Genomic DNA, 16,994 nt, shown 5'->3' with positions numbered 1-16,994 from the left:
AAAGACTCAGTGGTAGCTTACAGGTTTACACCTCATTCGACAACAGGAGTGTCTCCTTCTGAACTTCTTAGAGATAGGGAACTCAATATTAGGGTGTGTCCTGCGTGGATGGACAGGTCAAGCATGAGCAAAGCCAAGTTAGAGGGCGTCCAAGCTAATAAAGGGAAAAGACAGGAAAGGTACAAAGTTGTGTGCATGACATTTGCAAGGCCTCAAAAGTGTGCAATGTATTAGGTGAGATGGTGCTGATTAAGTTACCTCCTGGATTGCAAAAACAGGGTAGTACGTGGTATAGACTAATAAAAGTGATACATGTGTTGCATGCAGCGGTTGAAATTTCCAATGGTAGGGTATGGAATATGGGTAGAGTGAATGAGTATAGGAAGTCTTGTATGCCATGGAGAGGTAAGAGTGGAGAGAAAGATGTGGGAGTAGATCATAAGTGTAAACAAAGTGGTATGCAGAGCAATGAGAGGGACGGGTCTAGTGGCTGTGTTTCCGAGAGTAGAATGATCGATAGGCCTAGGAGGGGAAGAAGGAGGCCTGTGTATCTTGATGGAAATGTTCAGTAATTCAGATCGGATATGTACTTTCTGGTTTTAAATGCTACATGTTCATGTGGCATAACTAGAGCAGCACTTCAGTTCGGCCTTAGTTTTAAATGTTCAGTTTTGCTTCCAGTTTATTTGTTATTCTTTGTTCTACGTTTCCTGTTATGCTGTTGTGCCATATTTTACTTTTCTACTGTATTTATGTCGTTCTCAAAGGGTTAGTAATCAATTGGTGCATCATGTAAGGAAGGGAGATGTGTAGCATTCGAATTCTATGTGCATCATGTGGTATATGGAATGCCCTTGGTTCCATATTCCACAATGAGATTAACAGCATCTGAAAGGAGCCGGTGGGGCATTGATGAATGGACATTAAACCATCTCCCATAACTCAATGTGTACCAAATGATTATTTCACCGAGTTATGGGGAGTGTCATCTTTTAAAGTATAAGGCGTGTAAAGGAGCCAGAGGGTGGCAAAGAGAGAAGGGTTTTTGAAATTGCAGGGCTCATATCATTGGTATAGACAAAGTAAGCAATGTGACAAGCAGGGCCATGGTTATATAAGGTTTCCAAATACTCTAAAGTAAGAAGCACGCTCAGGGTTAACTATCTGTTAAAATACGCAAACTGCCAGCACTAGTACTGAAGGAAGCAGAAACCGTATCCACCTCATTGAAGTAATTTGTTATGCCCCCATGCATCCAGCCTTGACTTGCCCATTCAGTCTTTATGCTACTTTTCATTGCATTTGCCAGTCTGTGCAACCCAGTTCCACAATGCCATTTAATAGAGGTAACGAGAAGGCAGCCGACTGTTTCTGCCTTCACTGGCATTAGTATTAATATGCTGTCTGTCACATAACCCATGAAACTGTGGCCTCTTATCAAACCCTTCTAAAATGTCCTTGCAAGTCCAGCCTCCACCAAAGAAGGGAGTAGGAAAAGTGATAACCATTTTCAAATTAGTGCCTAATTCACAAACATTTTCGCTGGAGCAAATTAGGAGATGACCGCGAGTGTCTTGTATTTGCACTTACTCCCTTATTCCTGACTCAGAAATATACAATCTAGAGCAAATCCGGATATGGCTGGAGTGTCTTTGAGAAACTAATGCGGATAAAAGGGGGTCTGATTCTCAATGGCTTGTGCTGAAGCAAATCAGTAGGTGCCCTGAGCATCTCAGATTTCTTCCTGGTATCCTATACCCTATACACAAAGTCTAACGCTGGAGTAAACTGGAGCTGCCTGGAACATCATTGAGTTGCTCACTTGCAAATGCAAACACAAAGATTTGCTGAATGACCTCTCAAAGATGGTCCTGGCAGATTTGGGTTTACCCTAGTTTTTGCCTTTGTGAATCAGGCAAACGGTGCTAGGAGCAAATCTGAGGTGCTCAGATCACCTGTCGATTTTCTTTCTCCAGTGCGAGTCTTTGCTAATCTGGCTCCTCAGTCACAAGGTTTTGCTCAATGGCATCTTTGTGTTTTACTGGGCATCTATAGATTTGCTTGATCTTTAGGTTTCCTGAATCAGATGTAAGGTTGCAGGTGAAACCCGGAGATGCTAAAAGGCTGCTCCTGATTTGCTCCAGTGCACATCTTTGTGAATTAGGCCCTCATGCTGTGCTTCTTTTCCTACATGCAGTCTTGCCATATCAAGGTAAAAGAACTGGGGACTCACGCACCGTTGAGCCAATGTTTTAAGACACCCCCCTCCTGCCAGAGCGCTTGATTTATAATTAATAGTTGTTCCAGACACAATGCTCCAGTACACTGCTCCCCAATGCAATAGTCATTGACTTCTGTTAGTCAGGTTAGCTTTGTTTATTTTGGACTTGTTAAAACACATGCGTAAGGTACACTTTTAAATATAGCTCTGGTCAGCAGAACTGGGATTCTCAGAAAGCATTCTCATGCTCACGGAATAGAAATAATAAAAGCACTTACTGGTAAACGCAATCACCCAGTGCCTGGAATGAGCTCCGATGTAATAATACTCAGAACGAGTCTATGCAGCATAAAAAATACTAATATATTCACAACATCTTTTATTTGGAATGTGCTATCGAGCAGAACATTGTTTTGGAATATGGAAGTTTGATAGACAGGAAAAGCTATGACTGTCACCTGCTTAAAACGGAATTATTTTGCTAGCACATGTGTAGCTTAATGAACTACTTAAAGGGGACACATGCTGAAAAATGTTTTAATTTATAAATGTCCACCCTCAGCTACCTCATCATTTCTGTGTATTTTGTTTTCTGTAATGTATTGAAACCGATACATGCAAAAGGTCTGGGAGGCCCTTTACCAAAAACGAACATGGTCTCGGGAGAGTCTACAACTATGTTTCAGCTCACTGTTCCTTTCACAGAGGAGTAATATCCATTTGCATATCTGGCTGGTCCCACCCACTTGGGTAGCCCAACACTGAAATGCTCGGCAATTCTCCTCCGAACAAGAGTACCATCAGCAACCCCAGACATGTGTTTCAGCCTTGTCGAGCCTCATCAGTGAGGTGAAGCTGTGCCTCTCTAAGCACAGCGAGTAAGGGGTCCATATCTGGATTACCCTGAGTAATTTACGGTGAAAACCAAAATCCCTAAACATATATGCAAAAGGTTTGGGAGCCCCTCTACTGAGAGCGATCATGGCAAATTAACCTGTCTGGGTAGATTACCACTCGGAAGGGTCTACAAACACTGTTTTAGCTCACTGTACCTTTTGTTTTAAACTGTATTTAAATAGGTTCATGTTCACAACATCTTAAATTCAGTGCACCGTCATTTTAGCATAAAGATCAACAACTAAGTTACATACCACTGTCAGCAGAGATAGCAAAAACAAAGGGCAGTCCGTACCCTCCACCTCCCCACACAACAACCCCACGTTTTCTAAGCTGCCTCTGGCCCCTTCCGCATTCCAGGGCACCATTACCAAACATAGCCCACTCTTTGTATACTTCCTCCATTAGGCAGCCTCTTCCCTAGCAGAGAGCATGCCCCGCCCAGGACCCCAAATATCTGCAGGACTAGAGCCCAAAGGTGTTGTTCTACAGTAGTCCTGCTCCATGTCACAACACCAAGCCACGTTTCTTAACCACTTGGACAGTGTTGGCGCCACAGGACTCAACCAAAGCATTTAAAAACACTGTTTCAACAGGGCCATGCATATGGATAGTAATTTCCTCCCACTCTTCCAGATGCCCTGTACCAGCCCGAACATGCAGCTCTGAACGGTCAACGGGACCCTGCAGTTAACCATGCCCTCTGTCAGCTCTACCACCTGCGTCCAGAAGGTGACCAAATGCAGGCAGTTCCACAGTACATGAATGAAATCGGCATTTTCTTTACCGAACTGGAGGCATCTACCATTAGTTGCGGTTAGGTACACTCTGTGCAGGATTTTAAGTTGAATCAGTGTAAAGTGAGAATTAATTGCCACTTCCTTAAATTGCTCGCACATAGATTTCCACTCAGCATCCTCCACCTCCTTACAAAAATCCCTTTCCCATTTCACCCTGCATGTCAATTTTTCCCCAGGTGCATACTTTTGGGCCATGGCATATATCGTTGCCACTACCTTCCTGCAGTTTGCCGAGTTTACTATATAAGTCATAAGGGGGAACGTCCTAGGTTCCACCGGGAATAATGGTGACCATGCACTAAATGTCTTGCAGAGTCTGTGGAATTGGAACGCCAGCCCAAATGTATCCCCAAGGTTCTCTTGTACCTCTTCCCATGTAACATATGACCCCTCCTGGTAGAAGTCTGCCATCTTTTGTACACCATGCCCTGCTCAGTCTCCGCTCACCTTTCTATCACATGTCGGGCCAGAGCCTGAATATTCCAGTCACTGAGTTCTGGGGTATATGGGAGAGGGGTGTTTAGCATTGGGGCCCCGGCCATATTGGGACATTTAGAAACAGGTACAGTAATTTAGGTAATATGATGATTTTAGCAATCACTACCTTCCCGAGGAGTGAGATTGGGAGAAGACCCCAGAGATCTATTAGGCTTCTAAGCTCCTCCATACAAATGCCATAGTTATCCTGAAAGAACTGCATTCTAGATTTACCTGGATCTGAACCCCTCACTCCCCACTGGTCTTCCTGTGCTCTCATTTAGCGGGAAATGAATTGGTTTGGACCAATTCACTTTCAGCCCTGATAAATTCCCAAACGCTTCAACTTTTTGGGTGAGAGGGGTTAGATTGCTCTCAGGGTTTTTAATAAACAAAATAAACTGTCTGCATATAGCGAGACCTGTTCAAGTGTACCTCCAAGCGCCAGCCCCCGTAGCTCACAAAATTGTTGCAGTCTTACAGGTAAAGGCTCCATTGCTATGGCACATAAAAGTGGGGATAGTGGACACCCCTAGCTCACTGTACCTTTTACAGAGGAGAAATTTCCATTTGCATATCAGGCTGGACCCATCCTCTTGGGCAGACCAACACTGAAATGCTAGGCAATTCGCCTCTGACCAAGAGTACCAACAGCAACCCCACAAACATGTTTCGGCCTAGTCGGGCCTCATCCGTGAGGTGAAGCTGAGCCTCTCTAAGTTCATTGAGCAAGGGGGGCCACGTCTGGTGGTACCCTGGGTAACTTAGGGTGAAACCCCAAGTCCCTAAACATCTGTATAGATTCCTACTCAGGAGGGTCTGATAATTGCTGAATATAATGTAAATTAGCTTCCAATCAAGGTACCACTTTGTTTTTTCTGCCATCTTTGATGGGAAGCCAGGGTCAAATCATGGTTAAATGATACGCACCCTCATTTTTATTTTTGATTTATGGATGGTGGTTAGGTTGCCAGAACTAAAGGCCTCAAGAGAAGTATGCATTGATAAAATCGCGGCAAAAATGTTGCCTTACAAAAAATTGCAGCAAAAATGCTGTGGTTTGCCTATTTAAAGGTGTACCCCATTACACCATTTAAGGGGAGCAGGGGTTGCAAAGGTGTCCTCCACTGCACTTAAATGGTATAATTGTTCCAGGGGTTGCGGGGGTGTCCTCTGCATCCTTAACAAGGATTGCGGTGGCAAAACCACAGTCTTTTTGCCGTGATATTTTGTGTTCACGGCCATTTTTGCCGCAATTTAAACACATGGAACCTCAAGAGATAGAAGGCAGTGGGATTAAGCTGACAACACATCATTTGCTAGTTTGTATGTAACCCGGCTGCTTCTCACAGCCTTTTAAATTCTCTTTTTATTGAGTCAGGCTTGTAGTCTGTCTTTTCTTTTCATGCTTTTTGTGAAAGTTCTGGCTCCTGTTCTGTGCGTTTTCCATACCTATTGGTAACTTGATTTGGGAGAACCGATATCATTAGTGAGGAGCACAACACTATGCTTCTTTCCCCCTTCCCCACCCACCGCCATGACTGCTACCCATGGCAGCTATGTAGGCTACGGGGTAGAGGAGGGACAGCCCAGCCCTGTTCCTACCCTGGCCCTGCAGTTGCCCTTCTCCTCTACCTTTGGAAGAAAGGCAGGAAGCCGGGCAGGACAGAAAAGGTGATCTACAGCAGGCTCGGACTGGCCTATAGTGTAATGGGCCCATGGCTAAACCAAAAACTCAAAATGCTGGTTTGGACCCGTTTATTTGGTCAAAGTGGGCCACTTTTTGGGCCAATATGGACCAGTTTGATGTGTTACTTCACCATGTGGCTAGTAGTTTTGACCAGTGTTGATGAGTAAATATTCTTTAAAATGCAGTCTGCATCACATTTTATCAAAAATTCATTTTTATGGCCCAGTCCGAACCTGTCTTTCAGCACACCTTATAATTTTATAAAAAGGTACTTTCAGTTAAAATCAAGAAATAGACATACATGGACATTTTCCAAAAGTATGGGAAGGGTCACAGTGAGCTAAATTGTTGGTTCGACCACATGGAAGTGAAAATGCTGTGTGCTGTGAAGGAGCAACAAAAGATTTCGGGGTAGTTTTTACAGATATGGGGAGTTTTTCCCTGTAGGTACTTCCAGGCATTGTCTAGCGCACAATAGAGAGTGTTAGGACTGCAGAGGGTGGAGTATATCACACAAGGGCATTGTGCTACAAAAAAAGAAGTTAGACTGTAGTAAACACATTAAGGAACAACTACAATGTACGGAATGATGGCAACGATTTTATTACCAAATGCGATCACGTTGGTAAATGGAGAATGTGGTAAAGGCGAAGTGTGTCATGTTATCTTTTTTGGCCGATTCAGAAACCACTTTTACAGGATTTAAGAAGGTATTTCATATTAAAATAGAAGGGGTCGACTTGATTCATCCAAATGTATTTTTCAGGTCTGCCAAGCCAGAACCTGTGGGTACAGTATACCATAATCTGATGGCAGCAATTCCCTGAGTTGACATACCCAGAGAACAAATCCTTGGGTACCATTAAGATCGTGTGTGGTCGGTACGCCAGAACACAAACTTCCAATTTTTGCCTTGGCGGCCACAGTTGTCTGCCTTCAAATGCATAACACCTAAGTGACGTGACCAATATAATGAACAGTGCCCTCAAGTCTGCCTTGGCATGTGTGAGAAGACCATCCAGTCCTGTTTTTGCTCTGAATACTGTGTCATTTTCCTATTTTCTTTATTGGAAAGGAAAAAACTACAAGTCCCAGAATCCAGTGGGAGAAAAAGAGGACTGTATGACCTTTTAACGCATGGTCATGGGAAACTGGAGAGTGCTGAATTAATGGGGGCTGCAGCGCTTGCTTGAAATTCTGTAAGCACTGTAAGCACTGTTCTGTATTGCCACATAGGGACGTAATTTCACCAAAATGCCTGGGGTAGCGTAAGTGACATCACATGACCCTTGGCCTCTGATAACATCACAGGAAGTGATGTAATTTGACCCCATCCCGAAGTGACCTCACAGGAAGTGATGAAACATGACCTCTCACCCCTTGACAAAACAGGAAGTGGCATCACATAGCATTGTTCCTAAGTACACTACGAAAAATATGGTTATGTTATCACTGTAATATGATTTACATCTCATACAAGAATAGATCACCATATGTATCATTAATATGTGTGTGTATAGACCCATATTACCAAATTACTGTGAATTCAAGCAGACGTCCAAGGCCAAATGACAATGATGTGTTATTATATAGCACTTACGCTTAAGAGCTTTATATAGAACAAATTTACATACAATATCACCCAACCTGTGTTGGTACTCATTTATCAACCTCAGAAGGATGAAAGGCTGAGCTGGCCTTGCCAGGTTTCGAACCTGCAGATCACACACACACATTGTAGCAGTGAGCACTCAACCCACTGAGCTATCTTAGCAGCTAGAGCTATCTCACAGGATTTAGTAAAATTAGCAATTACATGTCTGAATGTTCTCAAAGTCAGAAAGCAAATTACACTCTGTAGTGGATACCATTAAACTGGTGACGAGATTTAACAGCAGTTCATCTGCAGGTCTGGTGAAAAGTTGACTACTTGTCAAGCCTCAATGGATCTACTTTCCCGGCTTCAGAGGGTGGCTAAATATGTACCATTGGGAGGCTTTATAACTGTGTATTAAAGAATTTAGAGTAGTGCAGGGAAAGCAGTGCACTCACACGGCATCCCATACTCTTTCCCTCATACATGCAAACAAACATCCTGAACAGAACGCCCTGGAGATAGAAAAGATAGACATATTACAACAAAGCATTAATTGTGGTAAAATTAAATCAAGGGCCACTTTATGTGCTATGGTCAAACATTTCTGCACTGTACACAAGCTTTTAGGCACAAGGATTTTATCAAGTGACCGAGGACACCGAGATGGAATGTCTTGTGATGATCGTAACAGAGACAACGGCAGAAAAAAACATGCTATAACTGCAACTTGCGAAAAGCCAAATACAGAGTCCAAAATGGATGCTTATTCTAGTCTCAACGGTTTTTGGACGTTTTTTTCTGCATTGTGAATTTTAGGTGTTTACGAACAGACTAAATAAATGACAAATGTGCCTGAAATAAACCTTTAATGAGTCTAGCAATTAGTGTATAGAATTCCAGAAAGATAAATTATGTGTAATCCCTATTCTTTCTTATTTAGGGTCACTGATCAAAATTTTACACTTGTGGAACCCACAATTTTTTTAAAAGGCCTGAACAAGGAAAGCCAGCCACTCCAGAAACAAAGAGCCACACGACACTGGCTACAGCCGAGGACTTTCAATATAAAAACAAGTATTTTTAAGGGGTAGCAATGGAGACCACAGGGGTAGCAAGGGAGACCGTGGGGGTCGCAGGTGCGATCCCCAAATGACATCCTTGTTCCAGCAACAAGCAAAAACAAATGTTACTGTGTTCTTGGGTGCCGGTGGCCATCTTGAGTGGAGTCGACACATAGGAGCCAGACTGCTAGCTTTGAAGTACTTGCCCTTGACGCTTGTACCTGCTCAGACACATGCACATTTGTGGTCTTTGAAACCAGCATCCAAATGGCAGAAATAATGGGAACCATGCGCTGCAGCTCCTGAATGACTGCTGGGCATCCTACTACTTTCACAAGCCCTACCACGCCACGAGTGAACTACATAATGCTATTGCATACATGGAGGGTTTAGCAGGGGCTTACTCCTGAAGCTGAGTACTAGTGATAGTTGTGAACTTTACTTTAAGTCTAGTTTTAGAGGATACTTATTAAAAATAATTTTCTGAAACTGGTCTTTCTTTGCACAGACATAGACCTGATTACAATTATATTCCTGCAAATCAGCATCTAGCTTCCAGTGAACTACTGAAGTTGTACTACCTTTTTGCAAAGGGAATCACAGACACTGATGACAGAATGTGTTTTTAACACTTGTGCATTAAACAAAGTCCTATGGGAATAAAGTGGAATAAATGATTTTTGCTTTTGCCATTATTAACACAGTATGATACTTGTGACTGACAAATAGATGTGAGAGGTAATGTTGCATGACTTGTGAATCTTTCCCTTGTTATTCTTACCATACTCATTATAGTAAACAAACATCTATCTGGTTTACCTCACTAGCCTCACCCTACAGTAACTGTCTTCCTTCCAATCTCGCTTTATCACAGCCCTTACTAATTTAAGCTTTACAAGGATGTTACAATATACTAAACAGATGAACTCTAATGAGGGCAAAAAACGTAGGCGTTTTTGTACAAAAGAACCAGCGGGTAAATTTAGGTCATGACCTTGTGTGGGTATACCGAATTGTAGGAGTAGCTGCTGGCTATCACACATGTTGACACGTACACTATACCTCTCAACTCACATGCTTTTGGTGGGTGACACCCGCCTTGGTGTCAGGTCACTCAACCGCCAAGCCCATTTCGCTTCCATGTACTTCAATAGGCTCTCAACTGCAAAAAACACATCTGTCTCTTTTCACCCTCCTAATGACGGAGAAGGTTGAGACGTATGTCTATATCCTATGTGTCAAAAGTGAGATCCTTACAAAAAAGTATCATGTGACATCCTGTTATAACTTCCTTGTGTAGTATCGTTCTAATTCTCAAAATAGGTTCAAAATGTTAAGTTATAAGACCTTCAGAAGGGAGTCAATTCATCATCTCTATACAAAATATACTATACACTTGTATGTAAACAACTGGAAAAGTCCATTTTAATAAATAATACAGCAAGATCGGTCCAACACACATTTCACTCAAAAGTAAGCTTGTGATCCTTCTGGCTGGCAGAGAGGCTGTTTGACTAGAATACACAACCCTGATAGCTGATGTATTTATTTATTTATTTATTTATTCAGATTTGTATAGCGCACAACATCTCGGGAGCATCGTGGCGCTTGTTACAGTGAGGGGTGACAACTTAGTTACATAGATATCAGAACATAGAGGTCACAACTTAGTTACATAGATAGCAAAACAGGCAAACATATTGTGCTCATATATAGATACAGTTAGTTTGTAGCAAAGCATGCAAGATGTGAAAGAGGAGATAGGAGGGATACAGCAAGAGTTTAATTAAAGAGCACAGTTTTAAACATTTTGCGAAATACATGGATAGAATTTTCTGCTCTGAGTGCAAAGGGGAGCGCACTCCATAACTTAGGGGCAAGATATGGGAAGCCTATTCCTCCAGCTTTAGCTCTGTGGATGCGCGGGATGGTGAGTTGGTTGGTGTGGCATGTTCTTGTAGGCCTGGTTGATGTGGGTCTAGATAGCGTGTCTGAGAGGTAGGAAGGTGCCGTGAAATTGATGCATTTGTGTGTGGTGGTAAGAATTTTGAAAGTGATACGGTCTTTGACTGGGAGCCAGTGAACAGATTTTCTTGCTTGCGAGATGTTATCTTGTTTTGGTATACTTAGGGCTGCCCTTAGTGCATTGTTTTGAGTGGTTTGGTGTCTGTTTATGTTTTTTAAGGATGTACCGGCAAGCAGTGCATTACAATAATCAAGCTTTGCCCCTATGGTAGCTCTAGCTATAGAGAGACAACTGTCCTTGGTTAAGAAGGGTTTGATGGCTTTGATGAGTTTGGTGCTTAGGGCAGAGGCAGAGACAATAGGGCTGACTTGCTTGTTCATAGATAGTGTAGCATCTATATGGAGCCCTAGTGTCTTAACAGATGAAAGCACTGGGATGATGCAGTTGTCAATATTAAAGTTGGCGTAGAGAGTCTAGATTGGCTAGAGTGGATTTTTGGCCTAAAATAAGAATCTCAGTCTTATCCCCGTTAAGGCAGAGGCCATTTGTGGCCATGCAAGCTTGTATAGTGGCATAGATTTGCTGAAGGGTAGTGGCGTCTTGAGTGTAAGAGCAGTTAGAGGAAGGAGCACTTGAGTGTTGTCAGCATAGTTAGAGTATGCGATCCCAAGTGCGTCCAGTTTATCAAAAAGAGGCTTAGTGAAAAGATTGTAAAGCGTGGGGGCAGTACAAGATCCCTGAGGGACGCCAAAGTGAATAATGGTGGGAGCTGCATTTGCTGTGTTGGAAAAGACTTTCATCGCTCTCCCTTCTAGGAAGGAGGTGATCCAGGTAGCTGCATGCTCGGAGAAGTGTGCATCAATTGTGAGGTGTGTGGTGATAGTTTTGTGATCAACGAGATCGAACGCCGCAGAAAGGTCCAGAAGGAGGAGGAAGGCGGGCTTGCCGTTGTCTAGGATTTGTGTTATTAGATTTTTTAGGTCTAACAGGGTGGTTTCAGTTCCGTGCCCTTTGCGGAATCTTGACTGCCTTTTTCCTAGGATGGAGTTAGTTTCTAGATAGAGTTGGATCTGGGTGTGAGCGGCTTTGTCTAGTAATTTGAGCAGGAATGGAACGGTTGTTATGGGCCGGTAGTTGTTGGGCTGGGAACGGTCTAGTGTAGGTTTTTTTAAGAGGGGGCGCACCGAGGCCTCCTTAAGGCTGTCAGGGACAATGCCTGATTTGAATGAGGAGTTGATGAAGGTGGTAAGGGGAGGGGCCAGTGGCTCAGCACAATCCTTAATAATGTTGGGGGGGCATACATCACTCTCACATTGCGATGGTTTGAGGTGTTTAAAAATATCTATGACTTCTTCAGATATGTCTTTGAAAGTGAATTTGGGGAAGTTGATGGTTTTTCTGTTGGGCGGAGACAGTGCCGGCTGGCTTTTTTTCTGGTTAAGAAGGATTTGGTAGTGGTTTTGAATTTTGTTTTGTCGCATGTCTATTTTGTTTAGCATAGCAGCTTGTATGCTGTTACACCATGCTTCATCTTTAATAATTTCGTTTGTGCAGATCGAGGGTCCATGAGTTCATTAAAGATAGTGAAGAGTTCTTTGGATTGGGTGTTGGCCTCGGATATTCAGCAATTGCAGGCTTCAGATTTAGCAGCAAAAATTGCATCTTTAAACTTTTTGAAACTTTCTTTAATGGTGTCACAGGGGTTAGCCTGACATTTTTTAAGAGCCTGGTGCATTTTGTTACATAGGTGTTGGAGCTCGTCCATGAACCAGGAGTTTGAGTGTAAAGACTTTTTTTCTTCTAATGGGGCAATGGTGTTGACTGCATGGGTGATTGTGTCCTTGAAAATCTAAGCTAGGTCATGTGGGTCTTGCGAGAAGGGAGGTGCTAGGCAGGGGGTGTTGAGATAGGGACGGAGGGTATCTGCTGTTAATTTTATGGAACTTCTTGCTAAAGTAGCAGGAGCAGGAGTGGTGATTTTGGTACTAGGAGCTGTGGGGATGGTGAATTGTATGCAGTTATGATCTGTTCAGGGGTAAGCAGTGTTAGAGGTAATGGTGGAATTACAATTTTGATCAACCACCCAGTCAAGGGTGCAGCCTTTGGCATGGGTGGGAGTTGTGATTTTCTGGGTGAAGCCCAGATTTGTTAGATCTTTGGTGAGTGAGATGGCGGCTTTATCAAGAGGGTCATTGAATCCTAGGTTGATGTCGCCTAAGAGTAGGGTTTTAGTGGCTTTTTTAATATTTTCACGAAGTATGTGTAATGTGTCCTTGGAAGTCAGCCGGAAGACCTGGAGGTCTGTAGACGACGTGCACGTTTATGGTGTGTGTGGGAGATAGTGATAGTTTAGCTGATGGTATGTCTGCATTACCCTCCCTATTGTGGGGTATAAGGCTAAAGGCAAGTGCCTCTTTGAAAATCAGGGCAACCCCACCTCCTATTTTAGTGAGTCTATCCTGTCTGAGGAAAGAATAACCAGGGGGTAAGGCTAGAGCAATGGTCGGACCAGAAGCCTCATGTAGCCATGTTTCTGTAATGGCCAATATGTCTAGGTCCTTGCTTAAAATAAGGTTGTTGACTTCAATGGCATGGGCGGTAAGAGAGCGGACATTAAGCAGGGTGCATTTATATTGAGGGGCAGTGTTGGTGCCGTTTAGTTGAGGTTGTTTGGCAATTTTAGGTGTGGGCTTCTGAGATTTGCTGGAGTAGAGTTTGCTCTTAGAATTAGGTGGTGGCATAGTACTGTGGATAGTGAAGTGCACATTTGTGTGGTGAGAGTAGTCTGCCACTGGTGCGAATTCCTAGTCTAAGGTTTCTAAGGGTTACAGGAGTTGGGCTGGTGTTGGTGTGGATGGGTACAGTGCGAGATCTGAGTCTGATAAGTCTGGAATGGTAATTAGGAGTGTGTGTGATGGAAGACGTGGTGCAGTGAGTGGGAAAGTTTGGCCTGTGGACATTTGTCATGGTGTTGTGGTTTACGCTGAGATGGTTGAACTGGTTAAAGGGATCCATTAGGGCATAGCGCAGTATGGCGTTAAAGATGAGCAGTGTGCCTAGCAAGCTATGGAGGTGGAGCGTAGTATGCATGCTAAGCACTGTGGACAGTATTGTGTCAGCGTAGGGCTAGTTAAGGCACGGGGCTGTGATGGATATATGTTTGACGTGGGACAGTGGGTTAAGTCAGGCAGCAGGCTATTACAGGATAGACGGTTTCACAGTACTAAGAGATGGGCTTTTTCAAAGTACATATAGCAAGTGACATTGGGCAAGAAGAAGCAGCGCGATGGGCTATTCCGAAATGCAGTTAGTACGGGCACTGGACTAGATCAGTATCAGATAGGCTGTTTTAAAATACAATTTTAGCAGGGCACTGGGTCTAATCAACATCAGAGATAGGCTATTCCGAAATGCAATTAGCAAGATGATAGTGTAGAGTGTCCAGATGAACCTATTCATTGTAATAATAACATATGATCACAACAACTGACTGTAACGTAGGCGAAAAGGTAAACTATAAAGGGGGTAAATGCGTAGTCAGCAAACAGGTTAGCTATACTGATGGTCGCTAGGGGGTGGTTGATATGAGAGGCAGAGGCAAACAGGTCTATGCAGAGTAAAGACAATGGGAGAATACACTGGTGTAGGGGCCGCCCTGATAGGCTGTGCGAGCAATGGCATGTAAAAGCTAGTGCAGAACAATAAGGAACAAGGATAGATTCCCTAGTTAGTAACCCCTATAGGGTGGCAAACCAGACAAAGGCAGATAACGGGAGTAGGTTAGTTGGCTCAACAGAAACCACAATAACACTATTAACGAGCAACATAAAAAAGGGGTATAGATGGATGCTAAGCACAGCAAATATATGGCTAGGATGACAATGGCCGTAATAGGGGTGCGAGACCGTGCAGCAAAACAAGCTGATAACGCAGTGTACATAGGTGACCTTTCAAGAGATCCACATAATAAGATTTTTTTTTTTAAACAACCAAAATCAGTCTGAACGGACGTAGTGAAGGTTCTGCTGGAAATGAAGATTACAGCGTGGGTAGCGGGAGGCTAATCCACAAGTTCGATAGTCATGCAGTCACATGATCAATAAGGAGGTGATCTGTAACAATAGGAGGCGTATGTGTAGATTTGAGCCCTGCAAGGGGTGATAGTGCGAGGAGGAAACCGCTTACGTAGCATGTAGTAATGGTAAAAACCTGAGAGCGGAACTTCTTACCTCCATGCTGAAAGTGCCAAGGCTGGAGGGCAGAGCAACAGCGCAACCAGTGCGCGAACAGGCGCAGAACAGGGCGTTAGCAAACACAGGCCTTTGCAATAAGTGGCCGGCTTCCGCCTACCCGCGGATATGCCCCAGTGAAATACACAGGTGTTGCCTAGCAACACGTCCAGCTGCCATTTTAGAGGCAGGCAATTTCACCAAAGCAACAAATATTGATAAGATTATGTAGGTTCACAGTGTTTGGCATGTATGATACAGATTGGACGTGGCTTTACTAATTATGTTAATTATCAGCCACCATAGCCCACACTCCAGTATGCCTTAAGTTTAAAGATTAAACTGCGACCAGGCTGACAAATCCTCATAATTATGGAGTTTTAAATACAGACTCTGCAGTGCCTGTGATCTTTGAAGCAGCTCTGTGGCAGTGGAGATTCAGGTGCTACATATCACCAGACTGACGCAGCAAGGCAAGGGGTCTAGTTAGCAGATCACCATTTATTATATGGAATTACCCACATCATTTTATACTTAATAAAAAGAGAGAAGCCTTGTTTTCAAAACTGCTTGGACCTTTGTCCACTGTCTGTCATCTGTGTTAGGACTCCTGTCCTTAGCGCCCGTATGCCTCAGGGCCCTTTGGCTGCGCCATAAACAAATAAATAAATAAACAAAAGTAAAGTAAGGGTCAGCTGCATCCTCAATGCAAGAAAATATACTTTTGCCATCTTTACTAGCATGTTGAGATGTGGTCCAATGTCCAATCTCTGAATTATTCTAAACTGTGGCCACGTTTTTCTCCTTCCCATCAGACACTGAAGAAGGTGAGCAACAGGCTGATCTACTACGTCTGTGCTGAGTCTACTCCAATTACAGATTTACAGGTGCATGTCTTGCGTTCATTTCCCTGCCCATAGTCTGGGAGTTCTAGAAATGAATCCCTGCTCAAACCAACTTTCCAGCACTGAAAGGTTGTTTGGCAGGCAGAGATCTGCTGATTTTTCTGTTCTAACGGCATAGGTACAGACAAGAAATGGGTTCCCCTGTTAGCCATGACTTTTTAGGTGGCAATCACACCTAACAGAACTTACTTGTCCTTTCAAAAGACCATCAAACCACAGGTAGTGGATTTAAGGGGGGTCTGGCATGCCTCTTCTGTCTTGTCAGTTCATAGTTTCTTTAATTCTTAAATCCACCCGGGAATTGTAAAAATGAGCTGACAAGCTGTCAGATGTCCCTATCACATAAAAGTAACTAGCAAGTGTGTCTGTGTCAAGCAACTCCTGGCTATGCTGAGCCTCAGAAACCTTGGACACCTTGTCTTTAAACAGGTCAGGGCTTTTGCCTTGCAATGGTTCCCTGTTTTGGAATAGGCTACGACTTTTGCTCTGTGACTCATCCACATTTTGGAGTCGATCAGGACCCCTGCACTACCTCTGCACCTGTTTACTTCCACATACATGCCAGAGTAGGACAATCCCTCTGTATCCGGCAAAAGCCAACCTGACCTGGGACTCCAATTGAAGGTAACTCTTATTTCTGACAGGCCCTTCTGGCCCACCATCTCATGTTCCTTTCCTACAGCAGTGTATTTGGGGTCCTCTATGAACACTTATTCAGTAATTTACCATAGGTAATCCAAGAAGGAGCTGCGAGAAACCTGAGGGTGTTCTCACAAGTTGTCCCCGGGGATCCATTGCTCAGGTGGCCTGGGAAGCATCCCAATCCTGGGGGTGGACCAGCAAGTGAGGATCACCTGGGCAGGGGGTCTTGGAGGACTGCGGGTAGGGCGTCCGAAGGCCAGACATGGTATCCCCCTTTCTTGCCCCAATCCATCCTACCCACCTCATTGTTAATGGGATAAAGAGAATACTATCAAGACTCATGCTTGTATTATAAAACATCAGAGAGATAGAAAACTCTACCACACATGGAAGCTATCTCATTAAATAAGAACATGCAAGAGGATGCCCCTATCTCTGCTGTCGATCTCCTAATAGTATTCTAGTAGATAGGCTTAACCATCAATCTAATCCCCTACAATCTCATTTTA

This window comes from Ambystoma mexicanum, chromosome 2q (assembly GCF_040938575.1).
Source record: "Ambystoma mexicanum isolate Mex_15411 chromosome 2q, UKY_AmexF1_1, whole genome shotgun sequence".
NCBI classification, from domain to species: Eukaryota; Metazoa; Chordata; class Amphibia; order Caudata; family Ambystomatidae; genus Ambystoma; species Ambystoma mexicanum.
The sequence above is the reverse complement of the archived record's forward strand: the minus strand, read 5'-3'. Positions refer to the sequence as shown.